This window comes from Centroberyx gerrardi, chromosome 16 (genome assembly GCF_048128805.1).
Source record: "Centroberyx gerrardi isolate f3 chromosome 16, fCenGer3.hap1.cur.20231027, whole genome shotgun sequence".
NCBI lineage: Eukaryota > Metazoa > Chordata > Actinopteri > Beryciformes > Berycidae > Centroberyx > Centroberyx gerrardi.
In genome coordinates this window covers 10,652,587-10,674,687 of record NC_136012.1, presented here as the reverse complement: position 1 = coordinate 10,674,687, position 22,101 = coordinate 10,652,587, and the positions used below count along the sequence as shown (strand labels likewise).

Below are 22,101 nucleotides of genomic sequence, written 5' to 3'. Positions count from 1 at the left end.
TTGAAAATACTTAGTTTTTGGTTTAGCATTCAAATTGGATGGATTTCAGTGGTGGTGAATGTTATTTCAGTCTGTTGATTTATAGTCATTGTAGTTATTTCAAATGACCATGTGGTGACACTGTAGACCATAACATTGAGACCTCCTCGTTGAGCTCTTGATGCCCCTCCCAGATTCAAGGGGTAATCATTTTTCTCAGGGCTTTGTTAGAATGAGAAGCAGAGTGAGACGGAACGGAACGAGGACCAATCCTACTGATAGCTTACATGTAATTTGGCTCCCATTACGACCATCTTGGCCTGAATAACCGTCGGAAACATCGACATTAGGATCTATGCTTTATTCTCGTTTTGTGGAATTATGCATTTACCGAGTAGATGGAGCTCTATTGGGATATATCTAGCTCTTGTTTTGCTGGAGTGTTACTGGGAATCGGTGTCCGCGCAGCTCACCTACTCCGTCTCAGAGGAGGTAAACCCGGGGACTTCTGTTGGAAATATCGCTAAGGATCTAAACCTCAATTTACAGGATTTAGAGTCCCGTATGTTTCAGATTGTTACCGGATCAAAGAGAAAATATTTCGAGGTAAATCTTAAGACTGGTTTTCTCTACGTCAATGAGAGAATAGACAGAGAGGATCTCTGTGCAGATGAACCCAAATGCACGGTAAGCGTAGAGGCTGTGATAAACAATCCATTAAAGCTTTACCGTGTGGAAATAGATATTAGAGATGTTAATGACAATTCTCCGTGTTTCAACACAAAATCACAAATATTGGACATTGCAGAGAACACTTTACCGGGATTTAAATTCGCTTTATCAGAGGCAACCGATGCGGATGTGGGCAAGAATGGTGTCAGCACGTATAAGCTCAGTCCTAACGAATACTTCTCTCTTGCCACACACAAAGGAGGGGAGAGTATATCTGCTGAATTAGTGCTGCAGAAAGCCCTAGACCGTGAGAAACAGCCAACAATACAGCTCATTTTAACCGCGATAGACGGGGGAAATCCACCAAAATCAGGCACATCAGAGATCGAAATACATATTCTAGATATTAATGATAACGCACCGATATTCAGCAGTACTTTATACAAAGTTAAAATGATTGAAAACATACCCATTGGGACGGCAGTCTTCACTTTAAATGCGACTGACACTGATGAAGGCACAAACAGTGAAATAGTATATTCTCTTCGTAGTAAAGATCAAGACCATATTCTTGACATTTTCAGAATTGACCCTGACACGGGGATAATTTCAGTGAAAGGCAAAATCGACTTCGAGGACAGACGAGCTTTTGAGATCCGTGCAGAGGCCAGAGACAAAGGTCAACCACCGATGTCCGCTCATTGTAAAGTACTGGTGGAAATAATTGATCTAAATGACAATGCTCCTGAAATCACTGTGACGTCACTGCTCAATAGAGTGATGGAGGACGCTAAAGTAGGTACTGCTGTTGCGCTTGTATCAGTTCTCGACACAGATGGTGGCAAAAATGGTGAAGTGAAGTGCGAAGTCTTAAATAACGTCCCGTTCAAATTAGAGACAAATTACAAAAACTATTATTCTTTAGTGGTTGACGGGCCTCTTGACAGAGAAATCACTCCCCAGTACAATGTCACCATTTCAGCTACTGATGAAGGGAGTCCGCCTCTCTCGAACATCAGTGTTATTACTGTGCATGTGTCTGATGTCAATGACAACGCACCGCATTTTTCAGAGGCCTTAATTAATATTTATGTAAAAGAGAACAGTCAAGTAGGAACAATTATTAAAACAATGACTGCAGTTGATGCTGACGTCAGTGAAAACGCCCAGGTGAGCTATTCATTTTTAGACAGCAATAGTAACTCACTGCCGCTGTCTACAATGGTAAATATCAACTCAGAAACTGGAGATATAGTCAGCCTGCAGTCTTTTAACTACGAGGAGTTAAAAACGTTCCAGTTTAAAGTTCAGGCCACAGACTCTGGTGTTCCTCCGCTCAGCAGCAACGTGACTGTGAACGTTTTTATCCTGGATGAGAATGACAACAGTCCCGGGATTCTCGCGCCCTATTCTGAGCACGGCTCCGTTAACAGTGAGAACATTCCCTATTCTGCTGAAGCGGGCTACTTTGTGGCCAAGATCCGGGCTGTAGACGCAGACTCTGGCTACAATGCGCTGCTTTCTTATCACATCTCTGAGCCCAAGGGAACCAACCTCTTCCGAATCGGAACCAGCACCGGGGAAATCAGGACTAAGAGGCGAATGAGTGACAATGACGTGAAATCTCACCCGTTGGTGGTGTTGGTTTGTGATAACGGAGAACCCTCCCTGTCAGCTACTGTGTCTATTGATGTAGTGGTGGTTGAAAGCACAGCTGACATCCAGACTCAGTTCAGACACGTGCCGATAAAGGAGGAGAGCTTCTCTGATTTAAACCTGTATTTGCTGATCGCCATTGTGTCGGTGTCAGTGATCTTTCTACTGAGCCTCGTCAGTTTAATAGCTGTCAAATGCCACAGGACAGACGGCAGTTTCAGCAGGTACAGCGCCCCAATGATCACCACCCACCCTGACGGGAGCTGGTCTTACTCTAAATCTACTCAGCAGTATGACGTGTGTTTCAGCTCAGACACACTGAAGAGTGACGTAGTGGTTTTCCCCGCGCCGTTTCCGCCTGTAGATGCCGAGCTGATCAGTATTAACGGAGGAGACACTTTTAACCGGACTCAGACTTTACCCAGCAAAGATAAGGTAAGGGCATACAAACCAGATACATTAATTATATAGTTTGTTCTTTCGAAAGTTTTGAGTTGGCAGCTCCCAAACATTGTAATTGAAACGATCGAAGGGGTTTCATTTTATTGTGTATCCCTCAACAAGGAAGACGACAATTCATATTTATACTTCTTTTTTTGCGCCAGGAGTGAGCACTTTGCATTTGCAGAATGTGTCCACATGACGTGATTTACTCATTTTTTTCCAAAGGTGTGTCCCATTGACGCCCTTATCTGATCCACGTGTCTATACTTCTCTCAGAACGCGTCATCACAAAAAATGTGTGATTATTCACCCTTGACATTCACAGTCAAAATGACATTGAGGTGTACAGCTGGGGAAAATAATGTAAAGAATAGCTGAGACTTTCATTGAGTGCTCTTACTTTTCCTTGAAAACGAATGTAGTAGCAGACCTTGGTAAAATATAATTGTATGTTGTTTTTTTCATAATGAGATATACTCTTTTTGAAAAGCTTGACATCTACTTTTAGGAAATGAAAGTTAAACTCACAATGATATATTATTGATGCTATTAGCTAAGTGAAGATCAAGGCTTCCGTATATTTATTATGATGTAATCCTCCATATTTATGAATTATTGTGCAATGGACTTTTATTTCCCACAGAAACAGACCTACATAGGTAGTGATTTGAAATGATTAGCTGCATGTGTTTTATGACCTTTTTTGTGTTACGGGTGACTGGGGTCTAGATGAGGACAATTCTGACATGGTCAAGTAAACAGCAATTCGCCGAAAAGTAGTCTCAAGCCTTTTATAAATGGTCTTTTAAATACGTTTCTGTGATTGTCAAAACGTTCACAAACTCATTGTAAGTACCTGTGTGTGACACCATAAATGTGATATTTCCATTCAGGTTAAACAAAGAATTATTTGCAAATAGTTTGGTCTCAGTTCTTTTCCTTGCAAGGTCTGATTGAAAATCTTGTTTGTAAAGTGTCTGGAGAGGGGCTGTATACTACTTTGCTTTTTCCTCTCTGATCTTATTGGAAATAGCGCTGTCTGTGGTGCTGAATGCAAGCCTCTAACCGTTGTTAACCTGGCAAACGAAAGTTACCAAAGAAGATGAAATGCTGTATTGTCTATGATAATGATAGCTTTTATGTGTAATGACGTTAGACGTGAAGCCTTATCTAATGTCAGTGTGTATATGAACTGTCATCTTTCATCCGTTCCCGAAGGTTTTAGGTTATGTACACCAAGGCAAACATCACTTGCCCCTTTTCCTGTTTTAGCGAAGAAGGCAAAACGTTTTGTTATTTGTTAACCCGAATAGATCCACACTATTTTATGACTATTGACACATCTTCAAGTGTGTTCCTAGTCATTATTTAAAACTGCAGCATAATGCTCTGTCCATGGTTCTTCAGACTGTGCTAACTTAAATGATCCTAATGATATTTTACGCATTAACGATCGCTTGTTTTTCGTTGATATTGGAAGGTTTTCAGTGGTGGGGATTTAAAAGACAGCATGTTATTTCAGTGTGTTCATTTATAGTCATTGTAGTTATTTCAAATGACCATGTGGCGACACTGTAGACCATAACTTTGAGACCTCCTCGTTGAGCTCTTGATGCCCCTCCCAGATTCAAGGGGTAATCATTTTTCTCAGGGCTTTGTTAGAATGAGAAGCAGAGCGAGACGGAACGGAACGAGGAGCAATCCTACTGATAGCTTGCATATAATTCCCATTACTGTCATCTTGGCCTGAATACGCGACGGAAACATCGACATTAGGATCTATGCTTTATTGTCGTTTTATGGAATTATGCATTTACCGAGTAGATGGAGCTCTATTGGGATATATTTAGTTCTTGTTTTGCTGGAGTGTTACTGGGAATCAGTGTCCGGGCAGCTCACCTACTCCGTCTCAGAGGAGGTAAACCCAGGGACTTCTGTTGGAAATATCGCTAAGGATCTTAACCTCAATGTCCAGGATTTGGAGTCCCGTATGTTTCAGATTGTTACCGGATCAAAGAAAAAATATTTCGAGGTAAACCTTAAGACTGGTGTTCTCTACGTCAGTGAGAGAATAGACAGAGAGGAGCTCTGTGCGAAAGCTACAAAATGTACAATAAATGTAGAGGCAGTGATTAATAATCCATTGAAACTTTACCGCACTGAAATTAATATTCTTGATGTAAATGATAATTACCCATCCTTCAGTGCCAAATCACAAACTATCGACGTAGCTGAGAGCATATTCCCGGGGGCTACATTCCATGTGCTGTCAGCCTACGATGCCGATGTAGGGAAAAATGGTATCAGTACATACAAGCTAAATCCCAATGAATATTTTTCTTTAGCGGTGCACAAAGGGCAGAGTGTGTCTGCTGAGTTGGTGCTACAGAAAGCATTAGACCGAGAAAAACAGCCTGTTATTAAACTCACACTGACCGCTCTAGATGGGGGAGCACCTCCAAAATCAGGCACATCAGAGATAATAATCAATGTTTTGGACATCAATGATAACATCCCAGTGTTTACCAAAACCTTGTATAAAACAAGTATTACAGAAAATGTACCGCTTGGCACTACAGTATTAACTGTAACTGCAACAGACGCCGATGAGGGAACAAACAGGGACATTTCGTATTCTTTGAGTTCAAAAGATCAAGATCATGTCTTGGAAATCTTTGAAATTGATTCGGAAACAGGGATATTAACAGTTAAAGGAAGAATTAACTTCGAAACAAATCCTGCTTTTGAGATCCGTGTGCAGGCTAGTGACAAAGGCCAACCTCCATTGGCAGCACAGTGTAAAGTACTAGTAGAGGTGGTGGACCTAAATGACAATGCTCCTGAGATCACTGTGACGTCGCTACTCAATACAGTGAAGGAGGACGCGAAAGTTGGCACGGCTATTGCACTTGTGTCAGTTCTCGACAGAGATGGAGGCAAAAACGGTGAAGTAAAATGCGAGATCGCAAATAATGTCCCTCTCAAATTAGAGACAAATTATAAAGATTATTATTCTTTAGTAGTTGGCGAGCCTCTAGACAGAGAAATAACTCCCCAATACAACGTCACCATCACAGCTACTGATGAAGGTACCCCAGCTCTCTCTAGCACCAGCGTTATTACAGTTCACGTTTCTGATGTCAATGACAACGCACCGCTTTTTTCGGAGCCTTTAATTCATGTTTATGTGAAAGAGAACAGTCAAAAAGGAACAATTATTAAAACAGTGACTGCATTTGATGCTGACGTCAGTGAAAACAGTCAGGTGAGCTATTCATTTTTAGACAGTAATAGTAACTCACTGCCGCTGTCTACAATAGTAAATATCAACTCAGAGACTGGAGATATAGTCAGCCTGCAGTCTTTTAACTTTGAGGAGATAAAAACGTTCCAGTTTAAAGTTCAGGCCACAGACTCTGGTGTTCCTCCGCTCAGCAGCAACGTGACTGTGAACGTTTTTATCCTGGATGAGAATGACAACAGTCCCGGGATTCTCGCGCCCTATTCTGAGCACGGCTCCGTTAACAGTGAGAACATTCCCTATTCTGCTGAAGCGGGCTACTTTGTGGCCAAGATCCGGGCTGTAGACGCAGACTCTGGCTACAATGCGCTGCTTTCTTATCACATCTCTGAGCCCAAGGGAACCAACCTCTTCCGAATCGGAACCAGCACCGGGGAAATCAGGACTAAGAGGCGAATGAGTGACAATGACGTGAAATCTCACCCGTTGGTGGTGTTGGTTTGTGATAACGGAGAACCCTCCCTGTCAGCTACTGTGTCTATTGATGTAGTGGTGGTTGAAAGCACAGCTGACATCCAGACTCAGTTCAGACACGTGCCGATAAAGGAGGAGATCTTCTCTGATTTAAACCTGTATTTGCTGATCGCCATTGTGTCGGTGTCAGTGATCTTTCTACTGAGCTTCATCAGTTTAATAGCTGTCAAATGCCACAGGACAGACGGCAGTTTCAGCAGGTACAGCGCCCCAATGATCACCACCCACCCTGACGGGAGCTGGTCTTACTCTAAATCTACTCAGCAGTATGACGTGTGTTTCAGCTCAGACACACTGAAGAGTGACGTAGTGGTTTTCCCCGCGCCTTTTCCGCCTGTAGATGCGGAGCTGATCAGTATTAACGGAGGAGACACTTTTAACCGGAATCAGACTTTACCCAACAAAGATAAGGTAAGCCATGCCTCGTCTTAGAATAGTTTTCTCAACTGGGTGCAGCCTCTTAGTTAAACCTTTGGTTGAACGCATTATATGTGTTTTTTATTTTTTTTTTACACACAGCGATAAGAACACTAACGTCATACATACACCCTTGCAGACTGTAAATTAAAAATAAAGTTATTTCTGTTACGCAATAGAAAGGTGTACAAGGGAATTAATGAGTGCTGAACATTACTGTTACGGGGATGGCTTGTACAATTTTTTTGGGAAAAAAATCATATAACCAATGTGAATACTTTCCACGGAATATTTTATGATCTTTTAGCGACTTCGTCACTTCAACAATTTAATCATCAAGGAATGGCAGTACATGCATGTAAATTACACTGAGTCGCTGTCCGTGGTGCTGAACCACTCTTCTCTTCTCAACAATACTACATTCATTTGTAACACAGAACTTTTATACACCACTGGACCTCTCAACCAACTTCCTAACCTGCCCATCTGGGCAATACTATGTTGGGGTCTTTTCATAACAACGAGTTGAGATTCATATGGTGTCCGTGGTCCTTAAATTGTTGTTTAAGATCAGTTCTTAGCAGATAATCTCATGTCTTCTTCATGAATAATATGAATTGCTTAGAGGCAACGAGCATGTAAAACACCTAGAGAATAATGTGAATCAATATTGTATTAATGAATAGCAAGCTGAACTTTAGTTACTCTCTATATGGTTTGATTTACTGATATTATGAGTTTAATCTCTTTTCTATTTAGAGGTGAGCTCTTCACCCATTAATTATGGTGGTTTGGTTCAACATAGTTGTTTCTCATTAATGCAGTTCATTAGACATAACGAACACTTCCTCTTCTCTTTTGGGCTATCTAAATTGTATACCAAAGAAACACGTGGTGTCGCTGGAGACCACAGAAAATAATGCGTTCAGTGTCTAAAACTCCTCCTCCGTTCATGAAAAAAGGAAAACGTCATCAGCTCGTAGTTCTTTGTGGAAAGAGGAAACAGTCGAATGGAGTCGTTGCGAGAAGGGTTGGACCATAAGCAAGATTGGATATACAACAGTTTGTTTTAATGTTTTTTTGTGCATATGCGGCAACTTGGATTCGTCTCTTGTGATTAAACAGCGATGGCTGCTCTGGAACAATGGGATTATTTTAGGGGTCTGTTTGTCGCTCTGCTTTGTCTCTGTGACTGGTCTGCGGCTCAGATATCTTATTCAGTTTCAGAGGAGGTGAACAAAGGCACGGTAGTGGGGAATCTCGCTAAGGATTTAAACCTCAATGTGCAGGAACTGGAATCCACTGGTCTTCGGATTAACTCGGGGTATAAAACGCGGTATTTTGAGGTAAATCAGAAAACTGGAATTCTGTTCGTTAACGAGAGGATAGACCGAGAGGAGCTTTGTCCTAATACGATAAAGTGCTCTTTAAATATAGAGGCCATATTGAGTCATCCTCGGAACCTCCATCGAATTGAGGTTAATATTCTTGATATTAATGACCATTCGCCATATTTTCTGGAGGATACAAAGGCAATTGAAGTGTATGAGTCTTCATTTCCCGGGGAGAGGTATCCACTGCCAATAGCTCATGACGCAGACATAGGCAGTAACTCGGTAAAGAGCTACAAGCTGAGCTCAAATGAATACTTCACCGTGGATGTGCAGAGCAGTGGAGAGCAGAGTGTGTCTGCTGAATTGGTGGTGCAGAAAGCTTTAGACAGAGAGAAACAGGCTGTTATTGAACTCACACTGACCGCTGTAGATGGAGGTAAACCTGCTAGATCGGGTTCATTACAAATTATAGTCAATATAATGGATGTAAATGATAATTCCCCATCGTTTAGTAAACCTCTCTACAAGGTTCAGGTTGTTGAAAATGCAAAGATTGGAGCCACATTATTAACACTGAGCGCTACTGACTTAGATGAAGGTGTCAATAGTCAGCTTCTATACACTTTTACAGAAGGGGGACGTTTAAACCCAGATGACAAATTTTCCCTGAACGATGAAACTGGTGAAATTACTGTAAAGGGGAATATTGATTATGAGGAAACTCAAGCGTATGAAATTCGTGTGCAAGCACGAGACAAAGGGACTCCTCCTCGCAGTGCGCGTGGCAAGATTTTAGTAGAAGTTATTGATATCAATGACAATTCTCCAGAAATCTTGGTGTCATCACTCATGAGTCCAGTAAAAGAGGACGCTGAAATAGGAACAGTTGTCGCTTTGGTGACTATAACTGATAAAGATGGAGGCAAAAATGGCCTCACAGACTGTAAGCTCACTGGCTCCGTGCCATTTAAATTAAAATCTAACTATAAAAATTATTATTCCTTGTTGGTTGACGGGCATCTTGACAGAGAAAGTGTTTCCCAGTATAATATCTCAATTACAGCTACAGATGAGGGGACCCCGCCTCTATCGAGCACCAGCGTTATTACCGTTCACATTTCTGATGTCAATGACAATGCGCCTCGTTTCCTGGAACCTATTATTAATGTTTATGTGAAAGAGAATAGTCCAGTGGGAGCTGTTATTCATACTATGACGACCTTTGATGCAGATTTGAATGAAAACGCAAAAACAACATATTCCTTGATTGATAATTCTCTGAAGAACACCCACATAGCCTCAATGGTAAACATCAACTCCGAGACTGGAGATATAATCAGCCTGCAGTCTTTCAACTTTGAGGAGTTGAAAACGTTCCAGTTTCAGGTTCAGGCCACAGACTCTGGTGTTCCTCCGCTCAGCAGCAACGTGACTGTGAACGTTTTAATCCTGGATGAGAATGACAACAGTCCCGGGATTCTCGCGCCCTATTCTGAGCACGGCTCCGTTAACAGTGAGAACATTCCCTATTCTGCTGAAGCGGGCTACTTTGTGGCCAAGATCCGGGCTGTAGACGCAGACTCTGGCTACAATGCGCTGCTTTCTTATCACATCTCTGAGCCCAAGGGAACCAACCTCTTCCGGATCGGAACCAGCACCGGGGAAATCAGGACTAAGAGGCGAATGAGTGACAATGACGTGAAATCTCACCCGTTGGTGGTGTTGGTTTGTGATAACGGAGAACCCTCCCTGTCAGCTACTGTGTCTATTGATGTAGTGGTGGTTGAAAGCACAGCTGACATCCAGACTCAGTTCAGACACGTGCCGATAAAGGAGGAGAGCTTCTCTGATTTAAACCTGTATTTGCTGATCGCCATTGTGTCGGTGTCAGTGATCTTTCTACTGAGCCTCATCAGTTTAATAGCTGTCAAATGCCACAGGACAGACGGCAGTTTCAGCAGGTACAGCGCCCCAATGATCACCACCCACCCTGACGGGAGCTGGTCTTACTCTAAATCTACTCAGCAGTATGACGTGTGTTTCAGCTCAGACACACTGAAGAGTGACGTAGTGGTTTTCCCCGCGCCGTTTCCGCCTGTAGATGCCGAGCTGATCAGTATTAACGGAGGAGACACTTTTAACCGGACTCAGACTTTACCCAGCAAAGAGAAGGTAAGAGTGATGACACATAAAATTCAAGGCTACCAATAGCTGTATAATTTATTTTATTCATAGATTTATATTGTTTTCGCTTCACCCTAAGAAAGAGAAGGTAGAGTATACTTGTCATTTTTGAAAACAAAACAAAATATAATATTCCATCGTTTTCATATACCTTTGTCGGCCGGGAGTTTTAGAGCTTTTTAATATTGCTGATTAAAACATTGGTATGCTTAAATGTTCTTCCCTTTAGTGCAACTGTGCAACCAGTTATCATTGACTTCTTGGCCCATTGGTAACAACAATAGTTTACAAAATAGATGATCCATAGTCGTCTGCGTTTGGTCCTGCTTCATGGGAATGGCGCTCTCCATGGTGCTGACAGCTCTCAGAGTTTTTTGATTGTCCATTGTTCAAAACATTCTAGAACGGTGTGCTTGAGTCAAAGTCATTTAATCTTTTCGTTAAATTCGCATATTATTTTCTTCGTGTCATTCTCCGTTGCACTTATGTATATTTCAAAAATGAAAATATTTATTAAGCTCAACAAAGCACAGCTAATCTGCCCGCCGCTCGTCAAAGCTGTAGAATATCTTATCCAGCCAATCCAAAGGGTTAGTTTCAGTGTAGGTCTGCTTTTTCTTTTAGGATCATGTAGGTACAGATGCTTGGCATTATAGCCATTCACAACAGGGACATGATGCCTAAGAGGGCATAAAAAGGATTGCAACACCACATTGGTACCCAATCCTAATTTCCACATTTCTGTATTGGTTCAATATTGAAACGAACTGTCAGGTGATGGTTGTTTGAGCTGACACATGAAGTAGGATTTTGTGGTGAAACAAATCACAGTTAATACCCTTTTTTTTTTTTTTTACTATATTGCAGTTATTCTTTAACACGTGACTATTTTTTTCTCTGATAGTTAATGTATGTATATCTACGTTTATTTGTCTGTTTCACTGTTTAGTTTATTGTTTCGTTTTTTGCAATCAACATACTTCATCGAATCCAATGATCACTTGAGACTCGGGCTATATGTTTATAAAAAAAACTTAACTTATGATGTGGTGCTGTCGTTTAGTGTTAGTGTCTAATATAGTATATCAAATAAACACAAGATGTCGCTGGAGACCACATATACAAGCTTGTGCATTAATTCCCCCAAACTCCTCCTCTGTTGACGGTGAAAAAAGAAGCGTCCTGTATGCGTAGGGATGGGTTAGTAAACCACTCGGTAGATGATCCCGAGACGAAAGGAGCTTGGCTGTCTTCAGGACATAACTCCATATATATGATTAATTGTTTTGCTCTGTGTGGATTATTTGGCTTAAGGTCTTTCCTACACAAAAGGATGAGTCGTCGACAGAACAGACAGGCCGACTGGATTCTGTGCGCCATTCTTCTTTGTTTATCTGACTGGTCTGCAGCTCAGATATCCTACTCCGTTTCCGAGGAGGTGGACAAAGGCACGGTGGTGGGGAATCTCGCAAAGGATTTAAACATTAAAATACAGGAACTAGAGGAACGGAGTCTTCGGATTGTATCGGGATACAGTAAGAGATATTTCGAGGCTAATTTAAGAACAGGAGAGTTGTTTGTAGATGACAGGATAGACCGAGAGGAGCTTTGTCCGAATTTGTTGAAGTGCTCCTTAAATATAGAGGCATTATTGAGCCATCCTATGAATCTTTATCGCATTGAGGTCAACGTTCTTGACATAAATGATAACGCGCCCTCATTCCTTGAGCAAAATCACATATTTAACATCTCCGAGTCTTCTTCAACGGGAGAGACGTATCCTCTCCCAATAGCAAACGATCCAGACCGGAGCAGTAATTCAGTAAAGACCTACAAACTGAGTCCGAATGAATATTTCACTCTGGATGTACAGAGAAATGGAGATCAGAGTGTGTCTGCTGAGTTACTGCTGCAAAAACCTTTAGATAGAGAGAAGCAGGCAGTTGTTAAACTTATTCTGACTGCAGTAGATGGAGGAAAACCTTCAAAATCGGGGACTTCACAGATACTTGTTAATGTATTGGATGGTAATGATAATTCCCCTGTTTTCAGCAAACCGTTGTACAAAGTGAGCGTGAATGAAAATCTGTCACTGGGTACAGATATATTGCAATTAGACGCCTCGGACTTAGACGAAGGTTTAAACGCAGAAATAATATATTCTTTTATGAAACGCGGCAATATAAATGCAGGGGACAAATTCTCTATAGAACCACAAAGTGGTCACATTAGTGTAAAGGCAAATTTGGATCATGAAGAAAATTCAGCTTACGAATTACGTGTTCAAGCAACAGACAGAGGCTCTTCCCCCCGCAGCGGCTTTTCTAAAGTACTGGTTGAGGTTGTTGATATTAATGACAATGCTCCAGAAATCTCCATAACTTCACTCATGAGTCCAGTGAAGGAAAACGCTGAAATTGGAACAGTGATCGCATTAGTTACAGTGACTGATAAGGATGGTGGGCAGAATGGTCTTACCAACTGCAAACTCAGTGATTCAGTCCCTTTCAAACTAAAATCAAATTACAAAAACTATTATTCTTTGATAGTTGATGGGCTTCTTGACAGAGAGAGCGCATCACAGTACAATGTCACCATTACAGCTACTGATGAAGGAACTCCACCTCTGGCCAGCACTGGTGTTATCACTGTACAAATTTCTGATGTGAATGACAACGCGCCTCGTTTCCCAGAAGGCAGTATTAATGTTTATGTGAAGGAGAATAGCCCAGTTGGAGATATTGTCAAAAAGATAACTGTAGATGATGCTGACGTAGATGAAAATGCAAAAATGTCGTATTCATTATTGGATAATTCTCCGAAAGATCTTCTCATTTCATCAGTTGTAAATATCAACTCAGAGACTGGAGAGATAGTCGCCTTGCAGTCTTTTAACTTTGAGGAGATAAAAACGTTCCAGTTTAAAGTTCAGGCCACAGACTCTGGTGTTCCTCCGCTCAGCAGCAACGTGACTGTGAACGTGTTTATCCTGGATGAGAATGACAACAGTCCCGGGATTCTCGCGCCCTATTCTGAGCACGGCTCCGTTAACAGTGAGAACATTCCCTATTCTGCTGAAGCGGGCTACTTTGTGGCCAAGATCCGGGCTGTAGACGCAGACTCTGGCTACAATGCGCTGCTTTCTTATCACATCTCTGAGCCCAAGGGAACCAACCTCTTCCGAATCGGAACCAGCACCGGGGAAATCAGGACTAAGAGGCGAATGAGTGACAATGACGTGAAGACTCACCCGTTGGTGGTGTTGGTTTGTGATAACGGAGAGCCCTCCCTGTCAGCTACTGTGTCTATTGATGTAGTGGTGGTTGAAAGCACAGCTGACATCCAGACTCAGTTCAGACACGTGCCGATAAAGGAGGAGAGCTTCTCTGATTTAAACCTGTATTTGCTGATCGCCATTGTGTCGGTGTCAGTGATCTTTCTACTGAGCCTCATCAGTTTAATAGCTGTCAAATGCCACAGGACAGACGGCAGTTTCAGCAGGTACAGCGCCCCAATGATCACCACCCACCCTGACGGGAGCTGGTCTTACTCTAAATCTACTCAGCAGTATGACGTGTGTTTCAGCTCAGACACACTGAAGAGTGACATGGTGGTTTTCCCCGCGCCGTTTCCGCCTGTAGATGCGGAGCTGATCAGTATTAACGGAGGAGACACTTTTAGCCGGACTCAGACTTTACCCAATAAAGAAAAGGTAAGAAATAATCCAATCTCCGTATTTCATCTGAGTACATTTTTTCTCCCAGTCAATATTGCTCATCCTCAAATCCATGAAGGATTGATATGTTTTCTACAATAGCAGAGTTTAGGAATCGACACTGACTCTCTTTTCGCGGCCTTTAAGTCTGTATCTTATCTAGGTGCATGCCGAGCTTATCTAAATCTTTTAAAATTACATCTAAATTGTATCTAAATTTCTTCCTGGGAACATGAATGTGCATGTCCATGTTGGTATGGGTACGTCAGACTAAAAGTTATCACATTTATTTTTGCTATCATAAGCCATACTTTGCTGTACCCATAAGCTACTACCAACGTTCCCATCTTTGCATTGATAGCAACAATGAGTCTCTGTCCATGAGACTGACAGCAACATCAGTCTCTTTGGAAATGTACTTAACGGGTTAAGAACCAGATTAACATGTTTGCATCTAGTGTTATTTCACAGAAGAAGCTTGTAAATCCATCGTCTCAAGAACGTTATGTTTCACTGTCTGTAAGACTATGCATATATTTGCTTTATTTTAAATGCTACCTGTTCTGGTGTAAAAGGGACCTCGATCAATACTTTTTCACATGCACTGTATATCCAATTCTACATAACAGAGTTCGCCTATGACGATGGTTCCAAATATATCAATCATTTGTGTAACAACAGAAACATCTACAAGCCACTCTTTGAAATGTAGATGGCCTGTATTAGCTGCTGTTTTCCATATGAATTTGAAGGTTATTTTTCGTGTTGTAGAAATCGGATCCACGCAGTATTGGTTTTATATTAATGCAGTTATTTGAAATCCCCACGTGGCGACACTATAGACCATAACATTGAGATTTTCTCTCTGGTTGCTCGACGCTCCTCCCAGTTTCAGAGGACAATTTGGCTTCTCAGTGCTTTGTCATAAAGAGACGAGGAGCGAGCGAGAAAGGACTGAGGGCTGATTTTATCCACATAAAAAAATACATTAATCTATATTTTTAGGTTTTTAACTCTATACTTGGACTATTTGTGACGGAATTTCTTGGATTTTGATCTATGCTTGGAACACATTGTATGGAATTATGTCTTTATCGAGTAGAAGGAGGTCTATTGTTCCATATATAGTGCTTGTGCTGGTCGAGTGTTACTGGGAAGCGGTGTCTGGGCAGCTCTCCTATTCCGTCTCAGAGGAAGTGAATCCGGGGACTTCTGTTGGAAATATCGCCAAGGATCTTAACCTCAATATCCAGGATTTGGAATCGCGTATGTTTCAGATTGTTACTGGATCAAAGAGAAAATATTTCGAGGTAAATGTAAAGACTGGTGTTCTCTACGTCAATGAGAGAATAGACAGAGAGGAGCTATGTGCAAAGGCACCGAAATGCACAGTCAGCGTAGAGGCCGTGATAAACGATCCATTGAAGCTGTATCGTTTAGAAATAAATATTCTGGATGTTAATGACAATACTCCGTTATTCACCGAAAAATCACAAACCATAGACATAGCAGAGAACACTTTGCCTGGAATGAAATTCGCTTTATCGGAGGCAATCGATGCAGATGTTGGTAAGAATACAGTTAATAGCTTAAAATTAACAACAAATGATTATTTTACTCTCACTACAATCAAAGGAGGCGAAAGCGTGTCTGCCGAATTGGTTTTACAGAAAACATTAGATCGAGAGAAACAGCCTGTGATACAACTCACTTTGACTGCTATAGATGGAGGCATGCCGCCGAGGTCTGGCACGTCACAGGTGATTGTACAAGTGTTAGACATAAATGATAACCCTCCAGTTTTTAGTAGCCCTTTGTACAAAACTCGTATATTTGAAAACACACCAATTGGGACAACAGTGATTACACTAAATGCAAGCGACGCAGACGAAGGAACAAACAGTGAGATACTGTATTCTCTAAGAAGTAAGGGACAGGACCATATATTAGAGACTTTTCACATTGATCCTCAAACAGGTGCTATTAGGGTCAAAGCTAATGTTGATTTTGAGGAAACCACAGCCTTCGAGATCCGTGCAGAAGCAAATGACAAAGCTCAGCCCCCGATGTCTGCTCACTGTAAAATACTGGTAGAAGTAATAGATCTAAATGACAATGCTCCTGAGATCACTGTGACGTCACTGCTCAATACAGTGAAGGAGGACGCTAAAGTAGGTACTGCTATTGCGCTTGTATCAATTCTCGACAGAGATGCTGGCAGAAATGGTGAAGTGAAATGCGACATCTTAAATAACGTTCCGTTCAAATTAGAGACAAATTACAAAAACTATTATTCTTTAGTGGTTGACGGGCCTCTTGACAGAGAAATCACTCCCCAGTACAATGTCACCATTTCAGCTACTGATGAAGGGAGTCCGCCTCTCTCGAACATCAGTGTTATTACTGTTCATGTGTCTGATGTCAATGACAATGCACCTCGCTTCCCAAAGCCCGTCGTTAATATTTACGTAAAAGAGAACAGTCCAGTAGGCGAAATTATTAGAACAGTATCTGCAATTGATTCTGACATCAATCATAATGGCCAGGTGAGCTATTCATTTTTAGACAATAATAGTAACTCAATGCCGCTGTCTACAATGGTAAATATCAACTCAGAGACTGGAGATATAGTCAGTCTACAGTCTTTTAACTATGAAGAGTTAAAAACGTTCCAGTTTAAAGTTCAGGCCACAGACTCTGGTGTTCCTCCTCTTAGCAGCAACGTGACTGTGAACGTTTTTATCCTGGATGAGAATGACAACAGTCCCGGGATTCTCGCGCCCTATTCTGAGCACGGCTCCGTTAACAGTGAGAACATTCCCTATTCTGCTGAAGCGGGCTACTTTGTGGCCAAGATCCGGGCTGTAGACGCAGACTCTGGCTACAATGCGCTGCTTTCTTATCACATCTCTGAGCCCAAGGGAACCAACCTCTTCCGAATCGGAACCAGCACCGGGGAAATCAGGACTAAGAGGCGAATGAGTGACAATGACGTGAAATCTCACCCGTTGGTGGTGTTGGTTTGTGATAACGGAGAACCCTCCCTGTCAGCTACTGTGTCTATTGATGTAGTGGTGGTTGAAAGCACAGCTGACATCCAGACTCAGTTCAGACACGTGCCGGTAAAGGAGGAGAGCTTCTCTGATTTAAACCTGTATTTGCTGATCGCCATTGTGTCGGTGTCAGTGATCTTTCTACTGAGCCTCATCAGTTTAATAGCTGTCAAATGCCACAGGACAGACGGCAGTTTCAGCAGGTACAGCGCCCCAATGATCACCACCCACCCTGACGGGAGCTGGTCTTACTCTAAATCTACTCAGCAGTATGACGTGTGTTTCAGCTCAGACACACTGAAGAGTGACGTGGTGGTTTTCCCCGCGCCGTTTCCGCCTGTAGATGCGGAACTGATCAGTATTAACGGAGGAGACACTTTTAGCCGGACTCAGACTTTACCCAACAAAGATAAGGTAAGCCATGCCTCGTCTTAGAATAGTTTTCTCAACTGAGTGCAGCCTCTTATTTAAACATTTGGTTGAACGCATTATATATCTTTTTTTTAACACACAGCGATAAGAACACTAACGTCATACATACACCATTGTAGACTGTAAATTATTGTTTAGCTCTACCTAGAAATCGTTATAGGTAGCTCCACTTACCCATCGTTATGTTTTCGAAAGTGGTCACAACTCGGAAATGTTCTCTTTCAAATTTTAGTCCCATTTTTTGGTACTCACTCACGTCAAATTTTATTCAAAATTGTTTAAGTTATTTCTGTTACGCAATAGAAAGGCGTCAGGGGAATGAATGACTGCTGAACATTACTGTTCCGGGCATGGCTTGTACACTTTCTTTGGGAAAAAATCATATAACCAATGTGAATACTTTGCACGGAATATTTTATGATCTTTTAGCTACTTTACAGTCAATTCAGCAATCATCAAAGAATGGCAGTACATGCATGTAAACTACATTGAGGCGCTGTCCGTGGTGCTGAACAACTCCTCTTCTGTTCTCTTATGTTCTCTTCTCTTCTCTTGTCTTCTCTTCTCAACAATACTACATTCATTTGTAACACTGAACTTTTATACACCACTGGACCTCTCAACCAGTGGCACAACTTCCTAACCTGCCCATCTGGGCAATACTATGTTGGGGTCTTTTCATAACAACGAGTTGAGATTCATATGGTGTCCGTGGTCCTTAAATTGTGGTTAAGATCAATTCTTAGCAGATAATCTCATGTCTTCTTCATGAATAATATTAATTGCTTAGAGGCAACGAGCATGTAAAACACCTAGAGAATAATGTGAATCAATACTGTATTAATGAATAGCAAGCTGAACTTTAGTTACTCTCTATATGGTTTGATTTACTGATATTATGAGTTTAATCTCTTTTCTATTTAGGGGTGAGCTCTTCACCCATTAATTATGGTGGTTTGGTTCAACATAGTTGTTTCTCATTAATGCACTTCATTAGACATAACGAACACTTCCTCTTCTCTTTTGGGCTATCTAAATTGTATACCAAAAAAACACGTGGTGTCGCTGGAGACCACAGAAAATAATGAGTTCAGTGTCTAAAACTCCTCCTCCGTTCATGAAAAAAGGAAAACGTCATCAGCTCGTAGTTCTTTGTGGAAAGAGGAAACACTCGAATCGAGCCGTTGCGAGAAGGGTTGGACCTTAAGCAAGATTGGATATATAACAGTTTGTTTTAATGTTTTTTTGTGCATATGCGGAAACTTGGACTCGGCTCTTGTGATTAAACAGCGATGGCTGCTCGGGAACAATGGGATTATTTTGGGGGTCTGTTTGTCGCTCTGCTTTGTCTCTGTGATTGGTCTGCGGCTCAGATATCTTATTCAGTTTCAGAGGAGGTGGACAAAGGCACAGTAGTGGGGAATCTCGCTAAGGATTTAAACCTCAATGTACAGGAACTGGAAGCCACTGGTCTTCGGATTAACTCGGGGTATAAAACGCGGTATTTTGAGGTAAATCAGAAAACTGGAATCCTGTTCGTTAACGAGAGGATAGACCGAGAGGAGCTTTGTCCTAATACGATAAAGTGCTCTTTAAATATAGAGGCCATATTGAGTCATCCTCGAAGTCTCCATCGAATTGAAATTAGTATTCTTGATATTAATGACAATTCACCGTCTTTTCTGGATGAAATAAATACAATTGATATGTATGAGTCCTCATATGCCAGGGAGCGGTATCCACTGCCAATAGCTCATGACGCAGACATAGGCAGTAACTCGATAAAGAGCTACAAGCTGAGCTCAAATGAATACTTCACCGTGGATGTGCAGAGCAGTGGAGAGCAGAGTGTGTCTGCTGAATTGGTGGTGCAGAAAGCTTTAGACAGAGAGAAACAGGCTGTTATTGAACTCACACTGACCGCTGTAGATGGAGGTAAACCTGCCAGGTCCGGGACTTTGCAGATAATTGTGAATGTAATGGATGTAAATGACAATTCGCCTTTGTTCACTAAACCTCTCTACAAGGTTCAGGTTGTTGAAAATGCGAAGTTTGGAGCCACATTATTAACTCTGAGCGCTACTGACTTAGATGAAGGTGTCAATAGTCAGCTTGTATACACTTTTACAGAAAGGGGACGTTTAAACCCCGATGATACATTTTCCCTAAACGATGAAACTGGTGAAATTACTGTAAAGGGGAATATTGATTATGAGGAAACTCAAGCGTATGAAATTCGTGTGCAAGCACGAGACAAAGGGACTCCTCCTCGCAGTGCACATGGCAAGGTTTTAGTAGAAGTTATTGATGTCAATGACAATTCTCCAGAAATCTTGGTGTCATCACTCATGAGTCCAGTAAAAGAGGACGCTGAAATAGGAACAGTTGTCGCTTTGGTGACTATAACTGATAAAGATGGAGGCAAAAATGGCCTCACAGACTGTAAGCTCACTGGCTCCGTGCCATTTAAATTAAAATCAAACTATAAAAATTATTATTCATTGTTGGTTGACGGGCATCTTGACAGAGAGAGTGTTTCCCAGTATAATGTCTCAATTACAGCTACAGATGAGGGGACCCCGCCTCTATCGAGCACCAGCGTTATTACCGTTCACATTTCTGATGTCAATGACAACGCGCCTCGTTTCCTGGAACCTATTATTAATGTTTATGTGAAAGAGAATAGTCCAGTGGGAGCTGTTATTCATACTATGACGACGTTTGATGCAGATTTGAATGAAAACGCAAAGACAACGTACTCTTTAATTGATAGTTTCCCGAAGAACACCCAGATAGCCTCAATGGTAAACATCAACTCAGAGACTGGAGATATAGTCGCCTTGCAGTCTTTTAACTTTGAGGAGTTAAAAACGTTCCAGTTTAAAGTTCAGGCCACAGACTCTGGTGTTCCTCCGCTCAGCAGCAACGTGACTGTGAACGTTTTAATCCTGGATGAGAATGACAACAGTCCCGGTATCCTCGCGCCCTATTCTGAGCACGGCTCCGTTAACAGTGAGAACATTCCCTATTCTGCTGAAGCGGGCTACTTTGTGGCCAAGATCCGGGCTGTAGACGCAGACTCTGGCTACAATGCGCTGCTTTCTTATCACATCTCTGAGCCCAAGGGAACCAACCTCTTCCGAATCGGAACCAGCACCGGGGAAATCAGGACTAAGAGGCGAATGAGTGACAATGACGTGAAAACTCACCCGTTGGTGGTGTTGGTTTCTGATAACGGAGAACCCTCCCTGTCAGCTACTGTGTCTATTGATGTAGTGGTGGTTGAAAGCACAGCTGACATCCAGACTCAATTCAGACACGTGCCGATAAAGGAGGAGAGCTTCTCTGATTTAAACCTGTATTTGCTGATCGCCATTGTGTCGGTGTCAGTGATCTTTCTACTGAGCCTCATCAGTTTAATAGCTGTCAAATGCCACAGGACCGACGGCAGTTTCAGCAGGTACAGCGCCCCAATGATCACCACCCACCCTGACGGGAGCTGGTCTTACTCTAAATCTACTCAGCAGTATGACGTGTGTTTCAGCTCAGACACACTGAAGAGTGACGTGGTGGTTTTCCCCGCGCCGTTTCCGCCTGTAGATGCGGAACTGATCAGTATTAACGGAGGGGACACTTTTAGCCGGACTCAGACTTTACCCAATAAAGAGAAGGTAAGAAAAAAAAATCAAATCTTTGTTTTTCATTTGAGGACATGTTTTCTCTCAGTCATCATTGCTCATCCTCGAATATGCTATATGAAGAATAGATATGTTTCAGTTGTCTCCAAAAGCAGAGTTTAGGAATCGACATTGACTTGTCTTCGTGGCCTTTAAATCTGTGTCTTACCTACTTACATGCTTTTATAGTTTGTTTTTTTCTAAAAGTCTTCCTGGGAACAGGAATATACTGAAGTCCATGGTGGTGATGCTACATCAGACTAACATTTCTCATTCATTTTATGCGACCATATGTCATTCTTGCTGTTCCCTTTTACACTACTATAAACATTTCCATCTTCCAATTGATAGCAACAACGACTCTCTGTCTATGAGAATGACTGCAACAACAGTCATTTGAGAAATTCACTGGACAGGTTAAGAGCCAAATTAACACGTTTTCCTTTATTGTTATTTTGCATTAGAACGCCGTCCTTTCAAGGTTTGCGTATGAGATTTTTGTTTTCTTTGTTAATTTGAAAAGCCACCCTGGTCAGATGTAAAAGGAACCTCGATCATACCTAAATATATCATATACACTCAATTGATATACCCATAGATAACCTATGCCGATGGTTCTAAAACATATCAGTCATATATGTAACAACAGAGACATTGAAAAAGCCTTCACTATACCTTAAACCGCTCTTTGAAATGTAGATGGCCTGTATTAGCTGCTGCTTTCCATATGAATTTGAAGGCATTATTTCGTGTTGTAGAAATT

At 41.7% G+C, this 22,101-nt stretch overlaps 6 pseudogenes; all 6 read left to right on the top strand.

Annotated features, from left to right (window-relative positions):
• The first annotated feature begins 360 nt into the window (after nucleotides 1–360).
• On the top strand, nucleotides 361–3,003 carry LOC139916052 (protocadherin alpha-3 pseudogene; annotated as a pseudogene).
• Nucleotides 3,004–4,558: 1,555 nt separating this feature from the next.
• On the top strand, nucleotides 4,559–6,958 carry LOC139916050 (protocadherin alpha-3 pseudogene; annotated as a pseudogene).
• Nucleotides 6,959–8,070: 1,112 nt separating this feature from the next.
• LOC139916049 (protocadherin alpha-2 pseudogene) lies at nucleotides 8,071–10,488 on the top strand (annotated as a pseudogene).
• Nucleotides 10,489–11,794: 1,306 nt separating this feature from the next.
• LOC139916048 (protocadherin alpha-2 pseudogene) lies at nucleotides 11,795–14,360 on the top strand (annotated as a pseudogene).
• A 901-nt stretch (nucleotides 14,361–15,261) lies between these two features.
• On the top strand, nucleotides 15,262–17,664 carry LOC144542462 (protocadherin alpha-8 pseudogene; annotated as a pseudogene).
• A 1,289-nt stretch (nucleotides 17,665–18,953) lies between these two features.
• LOC139916047 (protocadherin alpha-2 pseudogene) lies at nucleotides 18,954–21,420 on the top strand (annotated as a pseudogene).
• The last annotated feature ends 681 nt before the right edge of the window (nucleotides 21,421–22,101 follow it).